Here is a 13,576-nt window from a genome sequence, read left to right as displayed (position 1 = left end):
AATCACCTTGAGAATTCCTTGTTCCGTAGTAAATGAAATAAGTTAGCTCCAAGGCACCAGCTGAATGTCCACAACAGAGTGCTAATCATTAGTGATAATCTGAGCTAGAGGCTAGGAGTGCAGGTTGTAGGGGCCCAGGGCAGACTGCCCCAGGATGGGCCGCTTTGCTTTTAATGCAAAGAAATGTTCATGCCAATTAAAACCCAGCAGATTCAAGAACAGCTCCTCACTTCCCCCTCCAGGGCGTAGCTTGGACCAGGAAGAGAGCTATTAACAGAAATTCCTGTTTACACAAGAAATGTATCTGCATGAGAGGGCAACCTTTGTTTAACAAACATCTCCTACCTTCCCGCTAATGGTCTTCCTCCCTTTGTAGCTTCAGACCCCCACCCCCTTCTGTAGCTCCTATAAGGGTCCTGTTGCCCCACTGTCTTTGCAATTGTCATGGTCAAGTGGATTCCCCATGCGTAGCCGTGAAATTTGACTCTCTCCTACTAATCTGTCTTATGTCGATTGGATTTAGTCCAGCTAGAAGGATCTTGAAAGGCAGAGGAAATTCTTCGTCCCCAACAGGCTTTCTGGAGCCAGATTACCTGGGATTGAATCCCAGCTCTCACTTACTAGCTATGTAACCTGGGACAAGTTGCTGACGCTCTCTCCGTGCCCCAGTGTTTTAACAGCATTCCCTGCCTCCTGGGTGTTTTGTTAGGCAAGTACATTTAGAGCATTGGCAATAACACAGGGCAAGTAGTAAGGGCTTGATAAGGGTTGACTTTGGTACTGTTAATACAACCTGTTGATCTCTACTTATTTTGGCATTTCATACATTCCATTCACACCTGTACACATCCTCCTTCTGAAGGGGAAGCTCAGAGCCTCAGCTTTAGGGAAATCTGGAAGAAGGAAAGAAGGAAAGTGTCAGGAGGTGCACTTCCACTGGACCATTCCACGGAGGCTCCTGCCATATTCCCAGCAGAAATCTCAGACCTGCAGGCCCAAGAATTATGTTCTGATTTGCTTGCTCTGTGTGTGGCTCACAGATTCTTCATGGGGCAATCTTGACACAACCTTGAAAAGCTGGAGTGACAAACCAGGAGAGGCTTCACAGTGACGGTGACATGCCACCCCCCCCCAAACCCCACACTAGCTGAACAGAAGGCACCTCCTTTCTCGAAGACCTTTAAACTGCTGCCTGACCTCTCACGGGAGCCCTGTCACCTAGAAATCCTGGAGTGGTGTCCGTGGATGAGTCCATTTCATTCTTCTCCCCTCGTGGAGCAAACACTCGGGTGCCCCGTGGCACCTGGCCTGTGGGGGATGAGGGGATGGGGCGTGCCCAGTTTTTCCTGGGGGACCTTGGGCTCTTTGCTTCCCACATCTGGGCTTTCCTCTTCCAGTAGGGTGCACCCACCCACGTGATAACCACAGTCCCTTCCAAATCTTGCCTTTTGTGATGCTATACTTCTCTTTTGGATCTGAAATGCCAGTATTTGAACAATCTGATTCTTTTGACCAAACAAAGGGGGAGAGGGAAATCAGGGGCCTGTGGCTTCTGGCGATGGCGGTTCACCTCTCAGCCTGCAGCTGCCCACACCACCTCCTGCATGCAGATGTTTACAGTGGTCGAAACCACAGTTTTTCCGTAGGGCTCAGACAGTGAGGCCAGCTCACCCCCACTGGCCCTGGCTTTGTTTATTAGGGGGGAAGAAAAACCACCAAAAAATCCCGCTACCAAGATCCCGGACAGGCTGAACCCATGACCTGAGAGAGAAGGCAGTGACCTGGGCCTGTGCCAAGAGGACATCCCGGCGTCCCAGGGAGGGCTGGGTCTCCTCACGATGCCACGGAGACCATACCGTGAACTGAGCCAGCACAATACCTTCTTGTCCAAATTCTGGCCTCGTCACCCCAGTGCGTGTTTCTATTATTGTGTTCCTTGGAGGACAGTGAACCTTTCTTTACTGTCAGTTGCGTTGATCAAAAAACGCTGTTAAGAAGGCCAGTTGTAGGGGCACCTGGGTGGCTCAGTGGGTTAAGCATCTGCCTTCGGCTCAGGTCATGATCTCAGTGTCCTGGGATCAAGCCCCCGCATCGGGCTCTCTGCTCAGTGGAGAGCCTGCTTCTCCCTCTGTCTCTGCCTGGCTCTTTGCCTACTTGTGATCTCTCTCTGTCAAATAAATAAATAAAATCTTAAAAAAAAAAAAAAAAGAAAAGAAAAAAGAAGGCCAGTTGTAACTCCGAAAGGAAGGCTAACCAGGCGTGGTAACGGGCACCAGCATCCATGGCCCCTTCCTAGGAGAGGATTGTTGGTCCCCGCCTTGACACTGGTGGCATCTCTCTGAGTGAGGACAGACCTCCCCTGCCCCATCCTCAGGTCTGGCCATGTGGTTTAGTAGTGATGTGGGAAACAGAAGCAGAAGAACAATTATTAAATTTCCTTACCCACTGACAAGCCTTGAAAAAGACAGTCACATTCCTCTAGGGACTCAATTGCCTCCTCCTGGAGGCTTTGCTAAGGGCAAAGGGCAAAGGGCAAAGGGCAAACCCAGCCTGACAGACCCCTACCAACCCCCTACCAGGATCCTGCAGTCTACTTTAACAATTCCTTTGAAAATTTTATCTCTGAATCCTCTAAGATACATGTTGACAATCATTCCCAAACATATGGCCCACTGATAAACATCTAAAGGGTCTCACACAAAGGTTTTATTACATATAATGAATAACTTTTTCCCAACAATAGCCAGCCCCTCAAGGTCCTGGAAACCTTGCTTCCAATATTCCTTAGAGACTTACACCATCCCTAACCCCCTACCCAACTTGCAGGCAACCAATGGACCACTCCTCACAACCCCAAGGCAACAGCTTTTTCTGCCCACGGGTCCTGTCCCTGTGCTTTTTTTTTTTTTTTAAGATTTTGTTTATTTATTTGACAGAGATCACAAGTAGGCAGAGAGGTAGGCAGAGAGGGGAGGGGGGAAGCAGGCTCCCTGCTGAGCAGAGAGCCTGATGCTGGACTCGATCCCAGGACCCTGGGATCATGACCTGAGCCGAAGGGAGAGGCTTTAACCCCCTGAGCCACCCAGGCGCCCTCCCTGTGCTTTAATAAACCACCATTTTGCACCAAAGATGTCTCAAGAATTCTTTCTTCGTCGTCAGCTCCAGACCTCACCCCACCAAACCTCACTTATATTCTAAGATGTCATCGGTAGGACCCGAGACAGGAGAGTAGAGCCAACATAAGCCCGCTCCAAGCAGAAACTTTAAGATCCATTGTATGTTTCCTCCAGATGGCTTCCTCTTTCCCATTGCCTTGGGAACCCCAGGTTCCAGAGAGCGGCTTCCCCCACTTGGGTCCTGGACTGAGAAATCACGTGAGGCAGAGCTGCAGCCACAAACATATAATGTGGGACGCTTGGGTGGCTCAGTGGGTTAAAGCCTCTGCCTTTGGCTCAGGTCATGATCCCAGCGTCCTGGGATCGAGCCCCACATTGGGCTCTCTGCTCAGCAGGGAGCCTCCTTCCTCCTCTCTCTCTCTCTGCCTGCCTCTCTGCCTACTTGTGATCTCTGTCAAATAGATAAATAAAATCTTAAAAAAAAAAAAAAAGACTTCTGCAAAACCAATTCTAACCAGGGTTCAATTCAACAGTAGCTAAACATCAGGAAACTGCCTGACATTGATTCAGAATGGTGAGACATACGAAGGCAGGGCTGTTTTCCACTCCACACAACTCTCTGCTCTCTTGGGATATAAGCAATACAAAATCTGGTTGCTCTGTTTTCCATCTTACCTACCATGGCGGCCCCGGGCAGGTCACCCCCAAATCTGTCATGGTGGGATATTGATTATTTTGATGGAAGTTACTTAAGAAAGAGCAGGTGCAGGAAGAATGTTCTGGCTCCCCTTGGCCTCCAGGAAGCAAGAAATCTATCTCCCGTGGGAGAGGTACGTCCCTGCAGCAGGAGGCAGAGAGATCCTCACCATCGGAGAAGGGGATCTAGAGAGGAGGAAGTGCACATACACAGACCTTGTTACTTTCATGTACATACTGTCTCCGGCCAAATTCTGTTTAGGATTCCTCACTAACGGAAACTCCCAAATAGAAGTCATTTGTGATGGTTTGTTTGTTTCTTTGTTTTCGTTGCCAATTCCTCACAGATTGTTGTGTCTTTGCCTTAAGAAGTAGAAGAGCTGCCTGCCTTGGCCATGTCTTCGGGGCTCAGTTTTCCTCTTGTGCCGGTGATGGGAAGTTTTGCAGGGCAGGTTGGCTAGGCTGTACCACCCGGTTGCTTAATCCAACACCAACCTAGGTGGTGCCGTGAAGATGTCTTGCAGATGTGGTTGACTTTCAGCAAAGGGTATTGAAAGACCCGCGGATCCCCTTACCCAAGAATCCAACACTGCCACTGGATGCAATCAGCAAGAGGTTCTTTATTGTTACGCAGGCGCCTGCGGGTGGTCAGCGCGCGCCTGCGGGTGGTCAGCAGCTCCTGCTAGCTGAGCACACCTGGCTGGGGTGGTGCAGGATTTTTATAGACAGGTACAAACAAGTTTTGGGTGGGGCGCAACTGATTGGTTGACAGTTAGAACTTTTGAAAAAGGCCTTAGTGGAGTTTGCTGATTGGCTTTGGGGACCCACGCTCGCGAAGAGAGAGGCGGGAAGGGGGAACAAGCTGATTGGTTCTGAGGGCCCGCAGGCGGGAGGAGAGAGGCAGGGAGGGGGAACAAGAAGGGGGAAGGTAGGAATGCCATCATGGCGTCTTCTATTATTTCTATAAGCCAAGCAGTTACAGAAGGGCAAAAGAGCAATTAATAACCTAATTTACGCCTAAAAGCCAGCGGTTCACAGAAAAGCAAACAAGCGGTTAGTTATCCTATCTATCTTCTAGGGGAGGGGTCTTTCAGTATGATCCTTGATTATGAGTGTGGGCCTCACCCGATCAGCGGATTTTGCCACAAGAGCAAAAACAGGTTTTCTGGGAGCAGGAATTTCTGTTGCATCGGTTCCTGCCTGAGTTTCTAGCCTGCCCTATGGATTTCAAACTAACCAACCCAGTCCTTAAAATCAATCTCTCTCTTGCTCGCTCTCTCTCCCTTTCTTAGCCCACTCTTCCCCATCCAGAGCCAATCTAGGTTTTTCTGTACTCCCTGTGTGATCTGTTCTCACTATTTGTGGGGCTTTGGGGACTGAGGCCATTGGTCTTAGCTGGTACTGTTTACCCTGGGAAATGCCAGGGGGCCTTTGAGAAGGAGGGGCTCCCCCCCAGCTCATCCCAAAAAGCTATGAGTGAGCTGAGGGAACCCCTCCCCCTCTTCCCTGCCCCCTCCGCATCCTCCATCCACGTTCAGTCATCCTTTGCTGACTTCTTTTCCCCTTTAAAACTGTCCTTGAGTGTGATTTTCCCTCCTTTCATCAGTATAAAAGCAAGTCTCTCTGTCTTTTTTTTAGTAGGCTCCACTCCCAGCATGGAGCCCAACACCGAGCTCGATCTCATGACCCTGAGATTAAGACCTGAGCTGAGATCAAGAGTCAAATGCTTAGCCAATTGAGCCACCCAGGTGCCCCTAAAAACAAATCTCTTGATCAAGGATTTATTGGCAGCCTCTATCTTTTTGGGAATGACCTATCCTTGGAGTCTCTGTTCTTTTCTTCCTTTCTGTCTTTCCCTTCCTTACCTCCTCCCCCCCCCCGCCGCCTTTTTTTTTTTTAAGATTTTATTTATTTATTTGACAGAGATCACAAGTAGGCAGAGAGGCAGGCAGAGAGAGGGAGAGGAGGAAGCAGGCTCCCCGCTGAGCAGAGAGCCCAATGTGGGACTCGATCCCAGGACCCCGAGATCATGACCCGAGCCGAAGGCAGCGGCTTAACCCACTGAGCCACCCAGGCGCCCCTCTTTCCCCCTTTTCTTCCTCAATCCTTCCTCCCCAAATTTTCTCTCATTTACGCAAAAGTGAGGACAATCAGTATGGTGGGACAGAGAAGTGGAGTGCCCGGGAGGGGATCATGAAAAACAAGGGTGGGAACCAGGCCACCCCACGGCTCAGAACAGCAGGGACAGGCACAGGTGTAGGAGACACTCCAGGGACCCAGGGGACAGAACCCAGGGTCTAGGCAGTATCTGAGAGCCGGGTTGGGTGGTGAAGCCATTGACACAGGGGACAAAGGATAGGGAGAGAGTTGGTGAAGGGGTTATGTGATATAGTGGTTTTTTTTTAAAGATTTTATTTATTTATTTGAGAGCAAGAGAGCGAGCGAGCAAGAGAGAGAGAGAGAAAGCACAAGCAGGAGAAGGGGCAGAGGGAGAAGCAGGCTCCCTGCTGAGCAGAAAACCCAGGACCCTGAGATCATGACCGGAGCCAAAGGCAGATGCTTAACCGACTGAGCCACCCAGGCGCCCTGACACAGTGATTCATAATAAGAATATACATTTTTGTCACCTAGCTCCTAAAAATCCCAGGAGTTTCCTGAGAAGAGCAATAGAGGCGCTCTCCATTTTTCACAGCCAGCTGCTTTCAGTCAGGCAAGTTTATGTTAATGAATGACTCCTGGAAAGCCCCTAAGGAACCAACCTTACAGATTAGAGCCCACCTCTGGGGAGGGGAGCAGGGATGGTGACTGGGCTAACTCACAGATGGCCCATGAACTGATCAGCTGTGCCTGCGTAATGAAACCCCTGCAAAAACCCAGAAGGATGAGTTCGTGAACGAGCGCGCATCGACCCCCCAAGAGGGTGGTGCTCTGGGCTCCACGGGGACGGAAGCTCCGGGGCTCAGAACCCTCCTGCACCTCACCTATGTCTCTTCATCTCTCCCTGTATCCTTTGTAAGAACCAGTGATCTAGTAAGTAAACTGTTCCCCTGAGTTCTGTAACTCGGGCCATGGGAAGCTGAATTATAGTCAGTGGGTCAGAATCACAGGAAACAGTCTGGACCCATGATCAGCGACGGGTGATTGAGGATGGGGCCATCTTTTGGGACCGAGTCCCTAACTGGGGGGATCTTATGCCATTCCCAGGCAGATGGTGTCAGAACTGAATGAACTGTGGGACGTCTTCTTGGTGTCGCAGAATAGTTTCTATGTGGGGATCCCTCCCCTGCACCCCCCCACATATATTTGGTGAGGGTAGAGGAGATACGCAGGAGTGTTTTGTAGGGTTTTTCTTCTTCTTTTTTTTTTTTTTTTTAAGATTTAATTTATTTAGGGCACCTGGGTGGCTCAGTGAGTTGAACCTCTGCTTTAGGCTCAGGTCATGATCTCAGGGTCCTGGGATCGAGCCCCACATCGGGCTCTCTGCTCAGCGGGGAGCCTGCTTCCTCCTCTCTCTGCCTGCGTCTCTGCCTCCTTGTGATCTCTGCCTGTCAAATAAATAAATAAATAAAGCTTTAAAAAAAGATTTAATTTATTTGTCAGAGAGAGAGAGAACTAGAGCGCACAAACAGGGCGGCGGCATGCAGATTGAAAGGAGAGGGAGAAGCAGGCCTCCTGCTGTGCAAGAAGCCCGATGCGGGGCTCGACCCCACGAACCTGGGATCATGACCTGAGCTGAAGTCAGACACTTAACCAACTGAGCCACCCAGGTGTCCCACACAGGAGTGTTTTAGATTTACAAGTGGGAGAAAGTGATGTGGTTAAGATTTTTTTTCCTTTTTTATTACTTGATTGACGGACTGATTGATAATAGTCTTGACACCCAAATTGGGGCTCGATCAGAAGTCACATGCTCTACCGACTGAGCCAAACAGGCGCCCTGATTGTGGTTAAGATTTTAAGTTATCTTGAGCCACCTGTGTGGACTGAGCAGGTAGAAGGAAATCGGAAGCTCATGAACCAGTGGAGAAGGTGTGTTTGGAGAGGCTCCAACACACAGGAGAGGGAGAAGGGGAACTGTGGGAGACATGTGACAGGCCTGAGAGGAAGTGGTGAGTGACAGGAGGCGTTGGGTGGGGCTGGCTGCTGGGGACATGCTGGCACTGAAAGGACTAGAAGATCAAGAGGTGCCAGAAAAGAGAAAAAAATAAGGCATAGAAGGAGGGGCAGCCCATCTGGAAGTTCCAGAGAAAGAGAAGAAAGTAAGGAAGGAAACAGAGAGGCTAGAAAAAAATTAGAACAAAATATCCATCAGCTGAAGAAAGGCTTGAATCTGCAGATTGAAAAGGCTCAGGTATCAAGCGAGATAAATAAATAAAACCAAAGCCCAGTAAAACCACGAGACAAATAAATAAAACCAAAGCCCAGTAAAACCACGAGACACAGCCTGGTGATAGTCTAGGTCTCTAAGGATAACAAAAACCATCGTGAAAGTTTCTGGAGAGAGGAAAACAGGTCACCTGCAAAATAAATATCCAACAAGCCTCCAACATCTCATCAGCAATACTGGATTCCAGAATATAATCAAAACAATACCTTCCAGCTTCTCAGGAAATGTTGTTTTGACCCTTCGATTGTATGCCCAGCCAAGAGATCAAATAAGATATTTCTCATATGTAGAAGGACCCGGCATTGACCTCCCACATGACTTTTCTAGGGAGAAAAAAAATCCTAGGACATACCCTAGCGAGATGGAAACAGAATTCGGGAGAAGGAAAGTGAAATCAACGGAGGAACAGGATTGGGTGGGGGGCGGGGTATTCCAGAATGGTAGTTGTCCACAGACCTGTAAATTAGTGGCTCAGTTGGAGTAAGAAGTCAAGGAATTGCATGAAAAATGCTTTCAAAGGGAAAGTGAATTCAGTCAATGGGTAATATTAGGGGCGCCTACTGGCTCAGTCAGAAGAGCCTGCGACCCTGAATCTCAGGGTTGTGTCTGAGCCCCCCACACTGATAGAGTTTACTGAAAAAGACAAATATAAACTTAAAAAAATATTAATCTGAGGAAGATCTTCATCTCCATCTCATTTAAAAGCAGAGAAACCAAAAAAAAAAAAAAAACTCTGGGAAAAACAAAAAGTTGTATTAAGAAGTAATGACCCACATATTAAAGATTTATTCATTTGTTAGAGGGAGAGAGATTGAGGGTTCGAGGAGAACGTGCACAGGGCGGGGTATGGGCAGAGGGTGAGGGGGAGAGAGAATCTCAAGCAGACTCCCCACTGAGCACAAGCCGGGTGCTGGAGCTTGATCTTACTACCCCGACATCATGGTCTGGGCCATAATAAAGAGTCAGAAGCTCAACCCACTGAGCCACCCAGGAGCCCCGTCATGACCCATATATAAAGCCAGCTACTTTTTAAAAAAGATTTAATTTTTTTTTTTTTTTTTTTTTTTTTTTAAAGATTTTATTTATTTATTTGACAGAGAGAAATCACAAGTAGATGGAGAGGCAGGCAGAGAGAGAGAGAGGGAAGCAGGCTCCCCGCCGAGCAGAGAGCCCGATGCGGGACTCGATCCCAGGACCCTGAGATCATGACCCGAGCCGAAGGCAGCGGCTCAACCCTCTGAGCCACTCAGGCGCCCCGATTTAATTTTTTTAATAAAGATTTTATTTATCAACTTTGAAAGAGAGAGAGAGAGCATGCATATGTGAGTGGGGGGGAGGGGCAGAGGGAGAGAGAGAATCTCAAGCAGACTCTGTGCTGAGTGCGGAGCCCCACGTAGGGCTTGATCTCATGACCAGAGCTGAAATCAAGAGTCAGACACTTAACACCATCCAGGCGTCCCATACTTTTTCTATTTTATTTTTTTTTAAAGATTATTTATTTATTTATTTGACAGAGAGAGATGACAAGCAGGCAGAGAGGCAGGCAGAAAGAGAGGGGGAAGCAGGCTCCCCGCTGAGCAGAGAGCCCGATGCGGGGCTCGATCCCAGGACCCTGGGATCATGACCTGAGCCGAAGGCAGCGGCTTAACCCACTGAGCCACCCAGGCGCCCCTACTTTTTCTATTTTTATTAAGGTATAACGTACCTAAAGGAAAATGCTCCGATCTTAAGAGTTCTACGCAGGTGGTTGTGACCAATGTGAACGCTTAGGTAACATCACTCATTTACACCGTTATCAAGATCAAGAACATCCGTATCACTCCCAGGAAATTCCGTATCACTCCCAGGAAATTCCGTATCACTCCCAGGAAATTCCGTCATGTCTCTTCCCCATCGAGCCTCTCCACCCAAAAGCAACCACAGATCTGAAGCAAGCTAAAATTGAGACGGAGTGTAATAAACAAGAATCCATTTGACCTTGATTTTTCTTAACTCTCTTTTGAGCAACCCAAATGTCGTGCCCAAAACTATGTTTACTTCTTTACCGAATCTAAGAACAACACTTTGTCCTAATATTATAAGTGATATTTATTGGTATATTGGTTTCCTAGAGATCCTATTACAAATTTCCATAAACTTGGGGGCTTAAGACAACAGAGATTTCTTCTCTCACAGTTCTGAAGGCCGGAAATCTGAAATCAAGGTGTCAACAAGGCCACGTTCCCTCCAAAGACTCACCTTTCTTTGTGCCTTCCAGGTTCTGGTGCCTCCAGATGTCCTTTGGCTTGTGGGTGTGTGTACCCAGTCTCTTCCTCCGCGGCCATTTTCCTTTCTCCCCTCTTCTGTGTCTTCTCTGTGGGCCCTTATAAGGACACCTGTTATTAGAAATAAGGCTCACACTGTTAATCCAGGATGACCCTCTCATCTCAAGATCCCTATCTTAATTTTACATCTGTAAAGACCCTTTTTCCAAATAAGGTCACATTCACAGTTTTCAGATATGAATATATTTTGGGGGCAGGCCACCATTCAGACCCCCATAATTGGTTCTCAGGTTTTTTGTTTGTTTGTTTGTTTTGTTTTGTTTTTGTTTTTGCAATTTGAGACGATTTTATTGGCTACAGGGTCTGGGAAGGGGTGAGAACAGGAAGGAAATGGGCTCCAGCTAAGCTGGTGGAAATACAGAGTTCCAAGCATCTGTAGCCACTTAAAGGCATTCGGGGTCGGTGTCTGAAAAGATTAAGATGCTTTAAAACAAAACTCTTATAAGAATATCAAATATTGGGACGCCTGGGTGGCTCAGTTGGTTAAGCAGCTGCCTTTGGCTCAGGTCATGATCCCAGCGTCCTTGGATCGAGTCCCACATCAGGCTGCGTGCTCAGCAGGGAGCCTGCTTCTCCCTCTGCCTCTGCCTGCCATTCCGTCTGCCTGTGCTCGCCCCCCCCCCCCGATTAAAAAAAAAAAAAAAGAATATCAAATATTTAGGGAATTAGCTTCAGAAATACCCAAATGTCTATGGCTTCACCTGTCGCCCTACTACTGAGGTAGGTGACCAGGATCCAGCGAAACAGAGCAGTCTTCGGGAAATTCCCTACAGAAAACGCCGGGTCATCGCTGGTTTCTTAAACCTGTGTCTGTTTTCCTCTGATGGTTTTTCTTTTGTTCTGCTTCTTCTTTCTTCTGCTGACGCTTTTTCGAAGAGGCTGACCCGGCAGCCGTTCCTGCCTTCAGGCCCCGTGCTGAGTAGCATCTCATGTACTGCGTCACCCACGGGTTCTCCGAGCGCGGAGGCTTTACCCTCCGGTTCTTCTCCACCTCCACGGAGTGGGCGCGCTGCCTCTGAGTGACCAGTTTCCGTTTTTCCACCTGTCTCCTGTTCTTGGCTCGCAGTGCTGACTCGTGAATCTCGTGGACCGGAGCGGACGCGCAGACATGGTGAGTTTTCTGGATTCCTGTATCCGTCTGCTTTTCTCCCCACCCGTAAAGGGCAAACGGATGCTTGTTCTCTTTTCTTTTACTCCATGATCTTTGAGGACTTTTGACTGCTTTCCTATTTCCTCTGGCAAATAAGGCACTTGGTTGCTGTCGGGGTTCAGGACTGTTAGGTAACTTCTCAGTCTCTTTTGTTCTGATCTCTCTCTCTCTCTTTTTTTTTTTTTTTAATATTTATTTATTTATTTGACAGACAGAGATCACAAGTAGGCAGAGAGGCAGGCAGAGAGAGACGGAGAAACAGGCTCCCCGCTGAGCAGAGAGCCCGATGCGGGACTCGATCCCAGGACCCCGAGATCATGACCCGAGCCGAAGGCAGAGGCCTTCACCCGCCGAGCCACCCAGGCGCCCCTGTTCTGATCTCTTGTTCAGGTTTTTCTTTGATATCTTTCACTGGCGGGGCTGGCAGAGGCGCAGCCGCCGCCGCCTTGTCCGCGCCCGCGTCGTCTGTGCCCTCCGCGTCCCGGGCCTCCTCGGCCTCCGCCGCCTCCGCGCCCCTCTCCTCCCCCGGCCCGCGCGCCCGCCGTTCAGGCCCCTCCCGCACCGCGGGCTCCGCGGGCGGCGAGGGGGGGGGGCGCCCTGGGGCGCGGGGCCCCAGGCTCCCGACGACGAGTCGTCCGAGTCTCGGGACGGGCCACAGTCGCCAGAGAGCCAGGGCGCGTGCGCCTGCTCCCGCAGCCGGCGGCCCAGGTGGTAGCGCTGCAGCTCGCGGTGGCACGGCCCGTCCTTCTCCCAGCGCGGCTCCCGTTGGCGCTTCATGTACTCGCTCTTCACCCGGCTCCCCCCGGGGCCACGGTGCCCGCCGCCCGCTGGAGTGCTCGCCGCCGCCGCCGCTGCCTGCGGAACCGGGGACACGACACAGAGGCCCGGCCCGCCCCTCCCGTCGGTTCTCAGTTTTTAAAACCAGACTGGTGCTGATGATAGACATAATATGTGAATGGTGTACATAATCTTAAACATTCTCGTCGTCACATTACAGAAGTAAAAAGAAAACAGGTGATATTAGGGACCGAATGTTTGTGTCTCCCAAAATTCGTATGTTGAAGCTTTAGATGTACAGTTTAGCTTAGCGGTGGGGCTTGTAAGACAGTAATTAAGGTTGAATGAGGTAATAAGGATGGGAGTCTTATTCAATAGGGTTGGTCCCTTATAAGAGAAGGAGACGCTAGTGCACTATTGGTGAGAATGTAAATTGGTGCCGCCACCATGAAAACAACATGGAGGATCCTCAAAAAATTTAAAACAGAACTACTCTATGATCCAACGATTCCATTTCTGAGTATTTATCCGAAGGAAATGAAGTCACTATCTCAGAGAGGTATCTGCTTCCCCGTGTTCACTGTAGCATTATTCACAATAGCCAAGACATTGAAACAATCTAAGTGTCCATCAACGGATGGATGGATAAAGAAAATGTGGTGTATGTATACACAATGGAATATTATTCAGCCATAAAAAGGACATCCTGGCAACATGGATGGACCTCAAGAGTGTTATATGAAGTAAAATAAACCAAGAGAACAGAACTGAGAGTCCAGAAATATATTTATGGGCAATTGATTTTCAACAAGGGTGCCAAGACCATTTCATGGGGGAAAGAAAAGTCTTTTCAACAAATGGCGCTAAAGCAGGTTGAAATGCAAAACAATTAGTTAGGACCCTTACCTCATACCCTATGCAAAAATTAACTGAAAATGGATCAAAGTCTAAATGGAAGAGCTAATATCATAAAACTCTTAGGTGAAAACATAGTTGTAAATTTTTGTGAACTTGGGTTAGGCAGTGGTTTCTCACATATGACACTTAAAGCACAAGCAATGAAAAAAATAGAAAAATTGGACTTTATCAAAACCAGAAACTTCTGTACTTCAGAAAACACTCTCAT

At 48.7% G+C, this 13,576-nt stretch overlaps 1 long non-coding RNA gene and 1 pseudogene across 3 annotated transcripts; both read right to left on the bottom strand.

Moving 5' to 3' along the window:
- Positions 1-421: 421 nt before the first annotated feature.
- Positions 422-11,305, bottom strand: LOC309857825. 2 transcript variants are annotated; one of them, XR_014307930.1, is made up of 3 exons: positions 11,225-11,305; positions 10,438-10,574; positions 422-893 (listed from the first exon to the last, which is right to left on the bottom strand). It is a non-coding gene; the product is annotated as an uncharacterized lncRNA (long non-coding RNA). The 2 variants fall into 2 exon arrangements; XR_014307931.1 differs by lacking the exon at positions 422-893 and adding an exon at positions 9,511-9,617.
- Positions 11,306-11,890: 585 nt separating this feature from the next.
- LOC309857826 (centriole, cilia and spindle-associated protein-like) lies at positions 11,891-13,361 on the bottom strand (annotated as a pseudogene). Its single transcript has 2 exons — positions 13,357-13,361; positions 11,891-12,580 (listed from the first exon to the last, which is right to left on the bottom strand). The product of its transcript is annotated as a centriole, cilia and spindle-associated protein-like (transcript).
- Positions 13,362-13,576: the final 215 nt, after the last annotated feature.

This window comes from Mustela nivalis, assembly GCF_964662115.1.
Source record: "Mustela nivalis genome assembly, contig: HAP1_SCAFFOLD_1329, whole genome shotgun sequence".
Taxonomy (NCBI): Eukaryota; Metazoa; Chordata; class Mammalia; order Carnivora; family Mustelidae; genus Mustela; species Mustela nivalis.
The sequence above is the reverse complement of the archived record's forward strand: the minus strand, read 5'-3'. Positions and strand labels throughout refer to the sequence as shown.